This window comes from Mauremys reevesii, linkage group 1 (assembly GCF_016161935.1).
Source record: "Mauremys reevesii isolate NIE-2019 linkage group 1, ASM1616193v1, whole genome shotgun sequence".
Lineage (NCBI taxonomy): Eukaryota > Metazoa > Chordata > Testudines > Geoemydidae > Mauremys > Mauremys reevesii.
The window spans coordinates 122,679,479-122,696,420 of NC_052623.1; the positions used below are offsets into that span (position 1 = coordinate 122,679,479).

The window sequence follows — 16,942 nt, forward strand, 5'->3', positions numbered from 1 at the left end:
TGCTAAGTCGACAGAAGAATTCCTCCATCGACCTACCTACTGCCTCTTGGGGAGGTGCTGCTCCCCTTGCTGTAGTGAGTGTCTACAGTGACGTAATTGCAGCGATACAGTTATGCCATTGTAATGTTTTAAGTGTAGACATAGGCCATGTTTACATTACAAACTTTGATCAGTGCAAGTTATGTTGGCATAAAGCTGCCGCAGTTAGTAGATCGCTTATGCACATGCATACTTGGCTCCTTGCGTCGGCACTGCATGTGTTCACCAGGAGTGCTTGTGTCAATGCATAGTGTGGTGCACCATAGGTAGGTATCTCAGTGTGTAACCTGCCACCGTCCAGCCCTACTGTATTTTGGGAAGTTTTGGCAATGCATGGTTAGGCAGAAGTGAGTCACGCAGAGGTGACTGTGAGCAAGGGATCAACATCCAAGGATGCAACAGTGTCATCTATATTCCATAATTTTTTGCACCTTTTTAAAAATTCTTATGAACCTGCATGGTCCTCCTTGCTATCCTCCATCTCTGATGGAAGCATGGAGCCTGCACAGCTCTGCACTATTGTCATAAACATTGCAAGCACAAGACGCTCGATTCTCTGGTATTTGCAGAGCTGTAAGAAGAACCACAGCAACGGGGAACATGATGATTTATTGGAGGACAGATTGCTGTGGGACATAGCAAGAACCAATTCAAGGTTGTTGGTGGCATTCATGGAGCAGCTGCATATGGGTGAGCGCTGCTTCCGGGCCTGAGAAATGAGTACTAGCTGGTGAGATAACATTGTAGTGCAGACTTGGGATGACGAGCAGTGGCTGCAAAACTTTTGCAAGGCCATATTCCTGGATATGTGTGCTGAGTTTGCCCCAGATCGCAGAGACACCACAATGACAGCTACACTGACAGTGGAAAAACAAGTGGTGATTGCACTGTGGAAACTTGCAATGTCGAATTGCTATCCCTGTCAGTGGCAAACCATTTTGGAGTTGAAAAATCCATTGTGGGGGCCATTGTCATGCCAGTGTGCAGGGTATTAATTGCCTCCTGCTATGCAGGACTGTGACTCTCGGCAATATGCAGGACATAGTGGATAGATTTGCAGCGGTGGGGTTTCCAAACTGCGGTGGGGCAATAGACGGCATATATATCACTATTTTGGCACCATAGAGTACATCAGCAAAAAGGGCTATTTTTCTACAGTTATGCAAGTGTTGGTGAAGAAACCCTGGTGATCCACTGGCATCAGTGTTGGCTTGTCAGGGAAAGTGCATGGTGTTCACATCTTTAATAACTCAGGACTTTCAGGAAAGTTACACGCAGGGACTCTTTTTTTCCTGACCGGCAGATTACCGCTAGCGATGTTGAAAAGCCAATAGTGATCCTGGGGGACCCAGCCTACCCCTTGGTCCTGTGGCTTGTGAAACCATACACCAGCCACCTTGACAGCACCAAGGAAAGTTTTTACTACCAGCTCAGCTGGTGCAGAATGACAGCTGAATGCAGTTTTGATAGATTGAAGGGACGCTGACATTGTTTACTCACAAGATTGGATCTCAGTGAACAAAAACATCCCAATGGTTATAGCTGCCTGCTGTGTCCTGCATAATATCTGTGATGCAAAAGGGGAAAAGTTGCTGCCAGGGTGGAGGATAGAGGTGGAATGGCTGTCTGCTGAGTTTGAACAGCCAGACACAGGAGCTCTGCAGCTCCAGGAGGCTTTAAAAGAGCACTTTAACTGTGAGCAACAGGAATGCATGGTGTACTGTGATGCACCTGGCCCTGTTGTTTTGGGGGCTGTTAGGAATGGTGTGGTGCTTGGTGTATGTCTATGACTACAACACTGTCAATGCACTTATTAATTTTTCAGTGTTTGCTGTACATTTCTGATGATTACACTGTTTTTGTCACTGATCCTATGAATTGTCACACTGTACCGTAACAAGTAAGTGAGTGTTTTCCAAACTGCTGAGCACTCTGCAGCATATGTTGTGAACTAATAAAAGATTAATTGTTTTCTAAATAGTAGAATTTTATTCAGTAACAAAACCCGTGCAAGAAAGTCTGTGCAACTTAAAATCAAATACATTAAAATCTTAGAAGCAGCAAAGAATCCTGTGGCACCTTATAGACTAACAGACATTAGTCTATAAGGTGCCACAGGATTCTTTGCTGCTTCTACAGAACCAGACTAACATGGCTACCCCTCTGATAATTAAAATCTTAATAAATTAATGGAACAGAACTTAACAAGTGGAGAGGACATTCATGTCCATTTTACCTGCACATACAGCAGTCATGGCTTTCACAGGTCAGTGTATATGAAGCTGTGGTTGTCCTTAATATCCCCTGGGGTGGTGTGATAGGGATAGGGAGCAAGCCCCTGAGGCCACGTGGAATGTTGAAGGGGAGGGAAGGTGTAGGGAGGTGCTGTAATGGAGCTCTCCATGGACTTCAGAGGTAGGTGAGCCCGTGACTGTTGAACCTGTAGGCCCACAAGAGTCTGCAGCATCTGTGTTTGCCGCCTGAGAAGCCTCCTCATGCATCTCCCTCTCCTTTTCCTGCTGGGAATACTGGGCCTTCCTCCTGTGTGCTCTTCCCTTCTCCAGGCTGTCTGCAGCACTGATCCTCGTGGTTTGATGCAGCACTGGCTTGCAGGATCTCATTAAATATGTCATCTCATGTCCTCTTCTTTCTCCTCCGTATGTGGCTCAGGCATTCTGCAGGTGTGGAGGTGGAATCCCTCTAGGCCACAATGGCAGCAGCTGAAGCTAAAACACACAGAGGTGTCAATATAGTCACAACAGAATATAGTCACAATATAGTCAATATAGTAGCATTGTCAATATAGTCACAACAGAAAGTGAGAGTTAACATTCAGAACTCCCATCCCTAGCTCCCCTAAAGTTTTAAACAAGACATGCTTAGTGACACTTCTGCTTCAGAGTGCTTATGCATAGTGCCGCTCTCAGCACCAGCCATGGTGTGTATGGCCTGCCAGGGCTGAAGTTGAATGGGAAGGCAATAGCACTGAATGCAGGCACCATTTTCCACAGGTGGTGGTGATTTTAGCTGACATTTTACTCCTGAGGGTAACAAAGGCAGAGAGAGCACAGCTGTTGCTGGTGTCCTTAAGCCACCCAGGCCTGCGTGCTACTAGCCTGTGTACTGCAATGGTGCTTGTATGCCTTATTTCTTTCCTTGATTGTTAATTTGCAATCCTCATTGCCCCAGGGAACCAGATTTCTAAGTTGGGGGCAGTTTGATGTTTCGTAGATGGCCAGATCAGCTGCTGCTGTAATTCCTTTTATTGCGTTGTTATAGAATTTCCTGGGTTGTCACTTGTACATAGTTACTATGTAAATATTCATCATATTTAATCTCGAAAAGGCCCCACTCAGCTTTTCAAGAATTCCAGCTAGAAACTCTTTTTTTGCGTTTTTGACGTTTCCTTGGCTTTGATACTCGTAAGCGTGGGGAAGTAATCACTTCCCAGTCCATCTTTATGAAATTCCCATGTGCATTTACTAACTATTTGTTAAAGCAGCAAAGAGTCTTGTGGCACCTTATAGACTAACAGACGTTTTGGAGCATGAGCTTTCGTGGGTGAATACCCACTTCGTCGGATGCATGTCACATGCATGCATGTATTCACCCACGAAAGCTCATGCTCCAAAACGTCTGTTAGTCTATAAGGTGCCACAAGACTCTTTGCTGCTTTTAGAGATCCAGACTAACATGGCTACCTCTCAGATACTTAACTATTTGTTGCAATTCCCAGATCCAAAACAGAAAAGGATCCATCCACTGAATTAAATGTACTAGGTGTTCCTATATTAAATATTATCAGGTTATGCATATAAATAGATTGTTCTAAGCATTTACCATTTAGGTCAGTTTTCTCACTTCCCCACAGCTCATTATGACCATTAAAATCTCCACAAATTATGAATGGGTTTTTTACATTATTAACTAATTTTTGTACTTCTAAAATAACTAATTTTACATGTATATACATAGTTATAATACTTGTTTTTTGTTCTGCATGGGAATCTCAATAGTATTATATTCAGAAATTAGTTTCTGCACATCCATTGTAATGTAGCTATGTCCCTCTTTTATAAATATACAGACACCCACCTACCCCCCTGTAGCCCCTTAATCCCTCTAGAGTATATCATACCCTGGTAGATCAGGGGTTCTCAAACTGGGGGTTGGGACCCCTCAGGGGGTTGCGAGGTTATTACATAGGTGGGGGTCACGAGCTGTCAGCCTCCACCCTAAACCCCGCTTTGCCTCCAGCATTTATAATGGTGTTAAATATATTAAAAAGTGTTTTTAATTTATAGGGGGGGGGTCACACTCAGAGGCTTGCTATGTGAAAAGGGTCACCAGTACAAAAGTTTGAGAACCACTGTGGTAGATTGAACATAAATTTACTTATGAGTGATGTTTCTTGCACACACATATTACATCAGGCTTTTTTTCCATTTCAGAGAAGGCTTTCTTAAATTCCTGTCCATGCATTATTAAACTATGTGCATTCCAGTCCAGGATCTTTAGCACCAGGTTATTTAAGCTGTATTATTGCCTTAGTTTAAAATTGCGTGCATACAATCTAATAGAGAGGGTGTCTATCTTTAGATATTTTTCTGCTGCTTTTGCTATGATTTTAGTCCTTTCTGGTTTTTTCTGTGTCTGCAAGGCAAAGTTAATTACCTCTATAATGAATGTTATAAACTTATCTTTACCTGGCAGCAATACATCATCTCCCATTCCTCTTATATTCTCCTCTCTGACCAGAGAGATGTTCTGCTGCCCCTCTACATCTTTTCTCTTCTTTTTGTGTTTTTATTTTTCTATTTTGTGCAGTGGTTACCTTTTGGTAGCCTCCACATATGATAGTTTTGAATAATTTTATGTTTTAAAATTTCTGTAACTCATTCTGCTACTGCACATCCTTTATATGCTGCACTGTGCTTTCACCCCACATTTGCTACCTTTAAGTTTTGTTTGTTCTACACAGTTCTCATATAAGTGATTTCCTCCACATTTGCTGCACCTCATTGTTCCCTTACAAATGACTGCCATATGTCCAAACTTTTAATACCTCACAGCCCCCCTGAACTGAGCCCCCTTAGCGCATTATACAGCCTAGCTTCTCTTCCTCTGGGCAGGAGGCAGTTAATCAGTCACCTATCAGGTGCAGAGCACAACTAATGGGTACTTAACCCCATCACCTGCAAGGCTAGGGAAAGACCCATCACAGGCAGAGAAGAGTCTAATGACATGGAGGTTATGTGCATGACTGAAGATAGGGATAAAGAAGAGAGGGAGGATTGGGAAGGAAAGATCAAAAGCATAGTTTTGAATGCCTTGAATATAAGGGTGTGGTCAGGATGAACTGTCATTTATATATTCTCTTACAACACTGATCTGTGTCTCTACCTAAAGAGCACCTTCACAGTCGACTGTCTACCAAAATACTTAGACTTTTGGAAGCTCTGTAAAATACAATAGGATTGTATTTTTCTGGCAAGAAAGAGATTTCTGCTTATTTTGAATTTTAGTATATGCCTTCTAGTAGCTTTTATAGGCAGTTGACTGTTAAAGACCCGAAACTAGATTTTTCAAATATGAGTGCCTAATCCGTACTTAAGCATCTCACTAAAAGTGTCCTGATTTGCTGAGATGCTGAGCACCTGCAGCTCACAGTGACGTCAGTGGTAGTCGTCAATGTTCACTGTCTCTGAAATTCAGGTCACTTTAAAATCTCAAAACAGAAAAGAACAAGTCTCAATGACTTCAGTAGGATTTAAGCATGTGCTTAAAGTTAAGCATATATTTATGCGCTGTCCTGAATTGGGGCTTATTGAGGTACCTCCATAGTATTATGGATTTAGGTGGTTAACTTCAGGCACCCAAGTTTGAAAATTTTAGCTGTGATTTTTTTATAACGGGGATCTCACACCACCCTCCTTTTGTGGATATGTAACTTTGCACATGCAATTTTCAAGCTCTAACACCCACCAACCCACAGTTAGTGTTTGCAAAATGTGTGCCTGAGGCTTGGTCTATATGCTACCAACTTACGTAGGTATAACTAAATTGCTCAGTGGTGTGGAAATTCCTGAGCGATGTAGTTAAACTTACCTAATCCCCAGTGTAGACAATGCTGTGTTGATGGGAGGGCTTCTCTCACAGATATAGCTACCACCTCTTGGAGAAGTGGAATACCTATATCAACGGGAGAAGCTCTCCTGTTGGTATAGGTAGTATCTTCACGAAGCGCTACAGTGATGCAGCTTCATCACTTTAAGTGTAGACGTATCCTGAGTGTTTTCATGTGCCATATTGCATGCACAAAAAGGAGGTCATGTCTTAAAAATCAAGTCCTGATTGTTTGAAATAGGCAATGAGCTCAAATATTACTATTCAAAATATCACTTTTCAGAAGGGTGATTGCCTTCAGATGGAGGATCACAAATGCCATCTTGAGTCAAAAACTTTTATTTCAAACTTTCTGAAAAATATGATTGAGCACAATGATTTTTGTGTAAGTTCTGGAAACCTCTGTTGTTTTTGTTGGGTCAATCTATATCTAATATAAACTACTTTAGTAGGATAAACCTATTATGAGAGAGGATTTTAAGATAAACTTAAATAATCTTATTGTAAACATTTTCTCCAATACGTTTTTTTTCCCCCTCAGAGCTCTAGATAAGGAAGAAAATCTGTCTTTAGTCTAATCCATTTCTCAGTTCAAGAAAATTCTGTTTTGCCATAACAACTCCTTTCAGAACTTGCCAATGCCGTTGCTTCATTAGCTGAAGTGATTGCTGCTGAACAAGATGAGACACTCGCTGATTTTTTTACTCCTTTTCTTCGTATCTATCCCTTTTTGTGGAGCTGGAAATGCTTCCTCTACCACACTCCTTGCCTCGCCAGCCAAGGGAATCAGAGCGGGACTGATCATGAAATCCAGCTGTCCTGCATGACCATGTACAACATTCCTATATGATCACAGGGGGTTGGCCCCAGATTTTGACATTTTGTTGTTTTATATTTTGTTTAAAGTTCTTTAAAAATATACTGGAAGCATTAAAACTGCTGACTCAGGGTAGATTTAATTTGTTTTTTAGTAGTATTTTTGAAGACTTTACGTCAGTTTGTAGAAGTGGATTGATGGAGTTCAAAAGGGGTAAAAGGATTAAAATGGTCTCTTCATACAAAGAACATTCTTACATAGTAGAAAATGCAAACTAGTGTCTGAGTTGATGCATGCTTGTCTGTGGCTTCCTTAAGCATGGGAAATATTGACTGTTAGAAGAGATGCTGATCATGTCTCACTGCATGGTATGTGATACAGATTAAAATGCACATGTCATGGCGACTGACACTTTACAAAATGCCTTAGGTAGATAGATGGATGTACTTTAACTGCATTAGCTGAAAAACAAATTCATCTGTAGTTTGTTGCCAATAAAAATGAAGCCTGGTTGAATAGATGAATTATAGATGCATGTTTTAGTATACTTTACCAATGGGGTAGGATGAATGTGTTGCCGGCTCAAAGGGCCCGAGGCGGAGCAACAGCGGGGGTTCGTTGCCCGGTGTGCGTTGCACTAATTAACACACCAGGGTGGAGAAGCAAACCACGTTTATTTGAGCCCAAATAAGGTGCCAGGGAGAAAAAGCATTCTCAAATCCTGCACACCCGCGCGCAGGCGGGGTCCCAGTATTTATACCCCCCTTGTTTGTGTAAGCCTTTTGTTTGGTTTTCCCCCTCACCCCTCCCTTCCTAACAGCAGTTACTTTAAACATTACATTTCAGCGTGTTAGAAAAGTTCCCATTCGCATGCTTATCTTTGGCCTTGTCGGCCCAGGCGCATGTAGACTTTTCTCTCCCCTTCCTCCCCGCCGCTTTTGCTGTTTCAAACTCCTGCATCTGCAAGCTGAGACAGCTGACAGTTACACATTTTGTTGCTGTCTCTTAGCATCTTAGGCTGGTTAAAGTTCACAGCATGGAAGACCTTTGGTTACCACTTTGGTTTACTTAGGCCTAGTGACACCAACAATTGGGAAAGGAATATGATCGTTTCATCTAAGCCAATAGCAAAATATTCCAAGTATATTACTCTAAACTGTAGGAACAAGGATCTTGGAAAGATATCTTCTCTTCAGTCACTGGATTAATATAGTCCTTTTTGTAATCGGATTAGATAAAGAGATCTAGCACCTATTAATTTATTAGCGCTATATTCCTTGTTGGTCACATAAGTTTTTATCACAGTTTTGAGATGTCATATTTTGTTAAATGGCAGCTATTTATTGTTGGTAGGGCATAGGTAAGCCTTTGTTTCGACCTCAGGCTCAACCAGGGTTTAACTGCTTGGAAATTGAAAGAGTGATATTACTATATAGAGCGTATATGAATACAAGTAGCAATATATGAATGACATCCTACTTAGAAAGTGCACTGTGTGGCCAGAGTTTAATGTACAGGATGTCATGCAGAGGGTGATTATTTAGCTTACATCCTTGATGCGTCTCACAGATTTGTACTGGCAGGCTTAAAGAAGGGCCTTAGTTTAAGTTATCTCACATTGTAGGTGACTGCATAAGGGGGTCTTTTGAGAGCTTTCATAGTGTCTAGGTTATTTTGCCTTATGCTCCCGCCTTTCATTTCTTTTTATTTTCTTCCCCCCTCTCTCTCTCTCTTCCTCCCCATCCACCTCTCCCAATATATTCTACAAGCAATTAGATAGCCAGAAGATACTTTTTTTAAAACTATGAGTGGTTGGTGACTTTTCCAAGCCCATTAAGTCTTTGAGTTTGTAAAATCCTTGGAGGGAAGCTCTGGAGAGAGTGACATGTCTTTTCTTTTTCTCTTGACAATTAATGATTACATAAATGCACTGAGTGGTTATTGTTCTGTTGTGAAAACAAGTACATGATGATCTCAGGGTCTGTCTGTGGAACACTGCCACAGGAAAAGAGAAACACTGTTTATGGACTGAATTGTCAGTAGCTTGGAAGACAAATGTTCTGTCAGAACAGCAGTGCCGTGAGTGAGAATCAAGTATGATGGTAAAGAGTATGGTGCAGCCGTGTGCTAAAATATGGGCGTAATTTTTCAGGTTTGTTTGTTTGTTAAAGGAATATTGTCATCTTACATTTCTTAGTTGTAAATCATGTATGTTTAGAATCCCTGTCCCAGGAACATTTTCTGTCTGCATTGTTTGTTTTTTATTTTGCTCCAGCTTCTTTGTTTCTGGCCAGTAAACATAGTTTGTTATTTCTGAAAGCTGTGTAAACAACAGCCTGAGAGTGTGTACGTGCAGTATCACTGTCCTGCAAGCTTGGGCTGCTGCCAGCTACAGGGCTTCTCCTGCAACACAAGGGGAGCAGCTCCAGGGGAGGCCATGGAAGATGAGTGAGGATGTAGGAACCACCTGCTATGAGGTCTGGGGGAAGAGTATTGTAGTTGGACTGGGAGACACTTTCTCCCTACACACACTGGGGGGAGAGAGAAACAGGAAACTACAGCAAACCTTTCCTCCTGCCTCCCTCTCCCTCCAAAGCTATTGTGGGACACTCCCTTAAAATACTAGTTAGCAGTGTTATGCTGAATACCAGTGTCAGGGTTCTCCCCCCCACACCCACTCTGAACTCTGGGGTACAGATGTGGGGAACCGCATGAAAGACCCCCTAAGCTTATATTTTACCAGCTTAGGTTAAAACTTCCCTAAGGTACAAATTCCTTTCCTTGTCCGTGGACGGTATTTCTGCCACCACCAAGTGATTTACACAAAAATTCCGGGAAGGGTCACTTGGAATCCATATCCCCCCAAAATATCCTCCCAAGCCCCTTCACCCCCTTTCCTGGGGAGGCTTGAGAATAATATACCAACCAATTGCTTTAGCAATGTGAGCACAGATAAGACCCTTTGTCTTCAGGACACTGAAATCAATCAGGTTCTTAAAAGAAGAACTTTATTTAGAAAGAAAAAAAATAAAAGAATCACCTACAAAATCAGGATGGAAGGTAACTTTACAGGGTAATAAAAAGATTTAAAACACAGAGGACTAGCCTCTGGGCTCAGCTTCACAGTTACAAAAATAGTAATAAAACTACCTGTGTAGCATAGGAAAATTCACAAGCTAAAACAAAAGATAACCTAACACATTTCCTTGCCCTACTTAAAATTTATGTGAATTTAGATGGATTATATATTGAATGGATCAGGTATATTTTCAGGAGATCTTGTACCTGCTTGGCTTCTCCCTCCATCCAGAGAGGGAACAACAAAGAGAGAGCACAAACAAAACCTTCCGCCCCCCCCAGATTTGAAAGTATCTTCTTTCCTTATTGGTCCTTCTGGTCAGGTGCCAACTAGATTATTTGAACTACTTAACCCCTTACAGGTAAGGCGATTCAGTGTAGCTGCCAAAGAGGGATTTTATGCTGCTCTTCTCTCTATATTTATGACAACCAGCCTCATCCCTTTAGCCACATTGACATTTCTAACAGTCTGGAGCAGTTGCTCTCTCTTATACGTTTCCTGCAGAGTTAATGGGTAGGGCCCTTTGTTTTCAGTATTTACTGACTTCTCAGAAGATTTCCTGGGTTTTGACAAAGCCAGTATTCGGGTTTTACCAATTTTCATCCAAATTTTGGATGTTTGGGGCTTCAGGAATTTTTCACAGGTGAAGTGGATGGGGCTGGGCTGAAGGGCCAGAGTCAAGAGTGGAGGAGAAGGCTTCACCCTGAGCACAGTCCCCCATGCCAGACAGAGCCCCCTCCTGACTCTGGCCCTTCAGCACTGCCCCATCCACTTCCTGGCTCCCTGCCCATCTCATTTTCCTGCTGGTGGGGAGTCTGCCCTTCATTTTCATTTTTTAATCGATTTTTACTTGTTTTTTAAAATTTTCAAATAAACACTGTTACATCCACAGGAAATCTATTAAAAAAAATAAAAAACAAAAAAGAAATGGCCTTATGAATGGAGGAGGAAGCACATGAGATTCAGAGCTGCATGTGATCTTCATCATGTCCTGTGTGTGTGATGCCTGAGAGGAGCCAGTACTGGGACTTGTAAACAAACCCCCATAATCTGTGTTGGAGGGAGCATACGAGTTGGAAAACTGGAGAATTACAGATCTGAGTTGAAGGCAGATTTCTGATTGTTTCCAAAGAGTTATTAGTAACATAACTAAGGGAAACAGGTTTGCTTTTCAAAGTATGATTGTCAATTTGATGCTGTTCCTTTACAGTCCTTGGGGTTGTTTCTCCCTTTCTTCAAACCCACAGATTTTTTTTTTAACTTTTCAAAATAACATTGGATGAGTAAATATTGATGTACTGTACAGCAAAGGCAGAGAAAGCATCTGTAATGTTGGGACTATAAATTTGGACATGACTACCAACAGAAGGTAGTAGTATAAAATACCTTGCATTTCCAAAGCTCCTTTCATCCAAGGATCTTAAAGCATTTTACAAGGGTTACACTGTGCCTTTAAGGTCCAGCCCTGTGTTGGGGCAGTGTTGAGCTGGCCTGCCTCAGGGGAACTGGGGGAGAAGCTCTGCCTCATGAAAGCACAACTTTTTCCATGTGTGCAGGATAGTTTACATAGATTGCATAATCCTCCTGATGCACTTTGCTCTTAATAGTGCCTTTGTGGACTCGTGTGGAAGGGCATGGAGGTGTCCATTCTTCCCTTTGGAGAGAGGTGCCTCAGGGAGAGAGGAAGGGAGTAGTAGCAGCAGGGACTGTGGTTGACCTTGGTCTGTGTCCAGGGCATGGAATGGACAGAGTTTCCTTGTGCCTCATTGCGTACTTGGTTTCCTGTACAGTGATGCATAGAACCCAAACTTAGTATTTATCTGCATTTGTTTTTGTTTATTCCAATTAAACAGTATCCAAACCACTCCCAGTTTTGTGGTGTGTTTTATGTTCTCACCTCATATGATGATTCCAATAAAGGCCTGATCTGTTCCCCCATTGAAATGAATGACATGACTTGTCTTTGCTTCATTGGGGCCATACCTAGGGTCCAATTCTGAGAACATTTACTTCTCCATGTAATCCAGTTGAAGTCAATGGAAATATATGTGTGAGTAAGGCTATATCTACATGACAGAGTCTGTACTGGCATAGTCCCCTCCAGTAGACACAGCGTACACCCATACAAAGAGGTTTTCTGCTGGTGTAGGAGCACCATCACACTCAATGTTAGCTAGCTAAAAGTCTGCTTTGGAGTTAACTATCTTGAGTAGTTTTGTATCCTCTGCATATTTTGCCACCTTATGGTTTACCCCCTTTTCCAGATCATTTATGAATATGTTGAACAGTACTGGTCCCAGTACAGGCCCCTGGGGGACACCACTATTTACCCCTCTCCATTCTGAGAACTGAGAACAACCTACCCTTTGTTTCCTATCTTTTAACCAATTACCAATCCGTGAGAACACCTTCCCTCTTATCCCGTGGCAGCTTACTTTGCGTAAGAGCCTTTGGTGAGGGACCTTGTCAAAGGCTTTCTGAAAATAAGTATACTATATCCACTGGATTCCCTTGGTCCACGTGCTTGTTGACACCCTCAAAGAATTCTAGTAGATTGGTGAGGCATGATTTCCCTTTACTAAAACGATGATGACTCTTCCTCAACAAATTATGTTCATTTATATGTCTGACAATATTGTTCTTTATTATAGTTTCAACCAGTTTGCCTGGTACTGAAGTCAGATTTACAGGCCTGTAATTGCTGGGATCACCTCTGGAGCCCATTTTAAAAACTGGCATCACATTAGCTGTCCTCCAGTCATCTGATACAGAAGCTGATTTAAATGGTAGGTTACAGACTACAGTTAGTAGTTCTGCAGTTTCACAGTTGAGTTCCTTCAGAACTCTTGGTTGAATACCATCTGGTCCTGGTGACTTATTGCTGTTTAATTTATCAATTTGGTCCAAAACCTCCTCTAATGATGCCTTAATCTGGGACAGTTCCTCAGATCTGTCATCTAAAAAGAATGGCTCAGGTTTGGGAATCTCCCTCACATTCTTAGCTGTGAAGACCGATGCAAAGAATTCATTTAGTTTCTCCGCAATGGCCTTATCTTCCTTGAGTGCTCCTTTAGCACCTCAATCGTCCAGTGGCCCCACTGGTTGTTCTGCAGGCTTCCTTCTTCAGATGTACTTTAAAAAAATTTGCTATTACTTTCTGAGTCTTTGGCTAACTGTTCCTCAAATTCTTTTTTGGCCTTCCTAATTGTATTTTGATACTTCATTTGCCAGTGTTTATGCTCCTTTATATTTTCCTCACTAGGATTTAACTTCCACTTTTTAAAGGATGCCTTTTTGCATCTCACTGCTTCTCTTACTTTGTTGTTTAGCCACAGTGGCTCTTTTTTGGTTCTCTTACTATGTTTTTTTAATTTGGGGTATACATTTAAGTTGAGCCTCTATTATGGTGTCTTTAAAAAGTTTCTGCACAACTTGCAGAGATTTCACTTTTGGCACTGTACCCTTTAATTTCTGTTTAACTAACCTCATTTTTGTGTAGTTCCCCTTTCTGAAATTAAATGCTACAGTGTTGGGCTGCTGTGGTTTTTTTCCTGCCACAGGGATATTAAATTTAATTATATTATGGTCACTATTACCAGGTGGTCCAGCTATATTCACTTCTTGGACCAGATCCTGTGCTCCACTTAGGACTAAATCAGGAATTGCCTCTCTGGTGGGTTCTAGGACCAGGTGCTCCAATAATCAGTCATTTAAGGTGTCAAGAAACTTTACCTCTGCATCTCGTCCTGAGGTGACATGTACCCAGTCAATATGGGGATAATTGAAATCTCCCATTATTATTATTGAGTTTTTTATTTTAATAGCCTCTCTAATCTCCCTGAGCATTTCACAATCACTGTCACTATCCTGGTCAGGTGGTTGGTAATATATCCCTACCACTATATTCTTCTTCTTAGAGCATGGAATTTCTATCCATAGAGATTCTATGGTACAGTTTGATTCATTTACGATTTTTACTTCATTTGATACTATGCTTCCTTTCACATATAATGCCACTCCCCCCCAGCACGACCTGTTCTGTCCTTCCGATATATTTTGTACCCTGGTATTACTGTATCCCATTGATTATTCTCATTCCACCAAGTTTCTGTGATGCCTATTATATCAATATCCTTATTTAATACGAGGCACTCTAGTTTACCCATTTTATATAGCACTGGTATATAGGCACTTTAAAAACTTGTCTCCTTTTAGCTGTCTGCCATTACACAATGTAATTGAATGGGACTCTTTTTTATTTGACTGTTTCTGATCAGACCCTACCTGTATTTTATCATTTTCCATCCTCTCATCCTCACTAGGACATAGAAATTCTCTATAAATAGATCCTCCCGTAAGGGATGTCCTCCACACCTGTCAGCTTTCCCCCCAGTCCTTAGTTTAAAAACTGCTCTACAACCTTTTTAAGGTTAAGTGCCAGCGATGTGGTTCCATTTTGGTTTAGATGGAGCCCATCCTTCCTGTGTAGGCTTCACCTTTCCCAAAAGTTTCCCCAGTTCCTAATAAATCTAAACCCCTCCTCCCTACACCATCGTCTCATCTACGCATTGAGACTCTGCAGTTCTGTCAGTCTAACTGGCCCTGCATGTGGAACTGAGAGCATCTCAGCGAATGCTACCATGGAGGTCCTGGACTTCAATCTCTTACCTAGCAGCCTAAATTTGGCCTGCAGGTCCTCTCTCCTATCCTTCCCTATGTCATTGGTACCTACATGTACCATGACCACCAGCTCCTACCTAGCACTACACTTAAGTCTATCTAGATGTCTTGAGAGATGTCCTGATATTCAGTTCTAAATAAGCCCATTTCTTAAGTTAAATATCATGAGATTGCACAGAGCCGTGTTTGCTGAACCACATTTGCATATTCAGACATGGCCTTCCAATGACAAGCACTTCAGTTGAATCCGTTCCTATCTGACACAATCCTCCTGACAACATCTCGAACATCCAGTAGTGCCATACACCTCCATTCCACCACACTTTCAGCTGTGTTTTACAGTTGTAGCTGTCCTCCAGAAGTCTCCACAAATCTTACTTCATACTGGACTCTACAAAACCTGCAGCTGATGGAACAGTAAAAAACAGCGTTATTCACTGTGCTTCAGTCAGTGAGAGAAGACTTCGATATTCACTCTAGAAGTGGATGACTAAAGCAGTAATTTTAGGTAGTGGAAAAAGACAAACTTGATAATATTTTTCAGCATTGCTATTCCTTAAGTCAGGAGAGAGATTTTGGGATTCTTTTTGTTCTAACTCTTTCAATATGAGTGTAGGCCGTTACTCAACATAATGCAGTAACTTTACAAGTGTATTATTATGATGGTGTTGACAGCCTAGTAACAGTGAGAGAGGGAAACTAGACTTTTGTTTCAGGAGTAAATTACAATTTGTGTGAAAGAGAAGAGTAGCACTAAAACTGCATTAAAATAATGTAAAATTACTAACTTCAGAGCAATAAACTATTTGTAATCTCTCAAAACAGCATCTTCGTTCTTTAGGCTCCTTGTGGATGTTCCTGTTATAATGAAATCCAAAAATTACAATCTGAATTGTGGAAGAGATATGTATATAGAAACACAGGAAAGACATACATTACCAGGTCAGACCACAGAAACATTTGGTTTAACACCTTGTTCTCCAGCGATGGCTAGTACTTATTGCTTCTTATTACTGCAACCTTTTTAAGGTTAAGTGCCAGCCTCCCTATGGCCAGGTTTACACTGCTGCTTCTGGAAAGACATACAAGTATCTTTATTTACTTGGAACTAGAACTGGTTGGAAAATATGATTAATGTTTTTGATGAAAAATGCTGATTTGTTGAAACTATGGAAAATAGGGTCTGGTGCGATGAATATCCCATTTAAAAAAATGGAGAAAAAGACCTTTTGAAATAGTCTAAATGATTTGTTTGGACATTTTCTAAACAAAAAAATTGCTGTTTTGGGGTTAAAAATGACTTTCTTTAAGTATTTGAGCTAATTAGACTGAAATAGGTATTTTCAAATGTTCCAAATCAAAACACCTTAAAACAATCAAAAAGAAAACGTTCTGATTGACCCAAAATGAAAAATAAATGTGTGTTTTTTGGGTTTGTAAATATTTGAGATTTTAACTTTGCATTTTATTCGAGACAGGAAAAACTTTTAACTTTCAAATATTTGCAGAATAGGAAAACCATTTCAAATCCAGCTCCCTTTGGAAGGTCACACCATTGTGATGGAGTTCTTATTGTGATTTTGTTTCCTGCTGGATAGCCCCAAAAACAACAGAAAAGCCAGGAAGTCTTCCCTGAATGTTTTTGCATCTAAGCTACAGGCTTTTCAGGCTGATTTAAATTTGTTATAGTATGAAGAAGTTACCTTGTGCTGAGATTTTGTTTTTGTTTGTTTGTTTTTAGAAAGCCAGTACCACCACATGACCCAATGCCTACTCAAGAAGTAGTTTTAGGATTAAAAAATTAACCACGGTTTCCTTTCTTCCCATCTTAATTCATATTTCTGGATTATGAATGGAGAAATTAATTATTTTGTAATCTATTGACCAGTATGGTATTAAATGCTTTTAGGTCAGAGGTGGGCAAACTATGGCCCGCTGGCCACATCTAGCCCACGGGACCGTCCTGCCCGGCCCTTTAGCCTCCCCGGCCGGGAGCTTGACCACGGCTCCTGCCCCGCAGCCTCAGCTCGCCATGTCGCCAGCACTCTGGGCAGTGGGGCGGCAAGCTCCTGCCGGGAAGCCGCCGGGTGTAGTGTATTAAATTGCTCCCCATAGGAATGTCCTACTTACGGAGCATCAGGACTGACAGCTGTAAGTAGCACAGTCCTACAGGGAGCAATTTAATACATTACCCCAGTCCT

At 41.3% G+C, this 16,942-nt stretch overlaps 1 protein-coding gene and 1 long non-coding RNA gene across 15 annotated transcripts in view; one reads left to right on the top strand and one right to left on the bottom strand.

The window, feature by feature from the left end:
• The window catches only part of INPP4A (inositol polyphosphate-4-phosphatase type I A), a 212,538-nt gene that overhangs the window by 85,030 nt on the left and 110,566 nt on the right, over positions 1-16,942 (top strand). Inside the window, exon 4 of one of the 14 annotated variants that reach the window (XM_039509854.1) lies at positions 15,567-15,683. The exons of the other annotated variants lie outside the window; for them this stretch is intronic. The gene's annotated coding sequence lies outside the window, so the exon portion shown is untranslated. The remainder of the gene's footprint in view (positions 1-15,566; positions 15,684-16,942) is intronic. 14 annotated transcript variants of the gene reach the window in all.
• On the bottom strand, positions 14,844-15,782 carry LOC120389029. The gene is made up of 3 exons (XR_005590725.1): positions 15,681-15,782; positions 15,530-15,599; positions 14,844-15,147 (listed from the first exon to the last, which is right to left on the bottom strand). It is a non-coding gene; the product is annotated as an uncharacterized LOC120389029 (long non-coding RNA).